Source organism: Vigna radiata, chromosome 6, assembly GCF_000741045.1.
Source record: "Vigna radiata var. radiata cultivar VC1973A chromosome 6, Vradiata_ver6, whole genome shotgun sequence".
NCBI classification, from domain to species: domain Eukaryota; kingdom Viridiplantae; phylum Streptophyta; class Magnoliopsida; order Fabales; family Fabaceae; genus Vigna; species Vigna radiata.
In genome coordinates, this window is record NC_028356.1 from 31,853,470 (window position 1) to 31,853,922 (window position 453).

Sequence of the window (453 nt, forward strand, 5' to 3'; positions counted from 1 at the left end):
TGTGTGTGTGTGTGTGTGTGTGTGTTGAGTATGAACTAGAGTGTGCAAATGATGAACCTATGATTGATTGCCTGAGGCGTGTTTTAATCTTGATTGTGGTAATTTAGACTGTTCGGAGATGTATGGAGGGTTAATCCTCTGCTTGATTGTTTATTGTTTGATATCTGAAAATGCTTCATGACTTGAAATTTTATTGATGAACTGATTGATTCTATTTTGTATATGATCCGTAATGTTGCTATGCTTTGGGTTGCTGTCATATTAATGTTGTTGACTATTTCTGAGGAAGAAATTGACGTCATATGGACTATCCTGTTATTGAGTTTGGGTGATAGTTGTTTTGGGTGGGATTAAGCTCTGTGATAGTGTTTTGGTTTCTTTGTTATGAATGCTAACTGTTGCACGCTGGTTGGTGCATGATATATTATAGTGATTTATAATTGTTCCATGGTG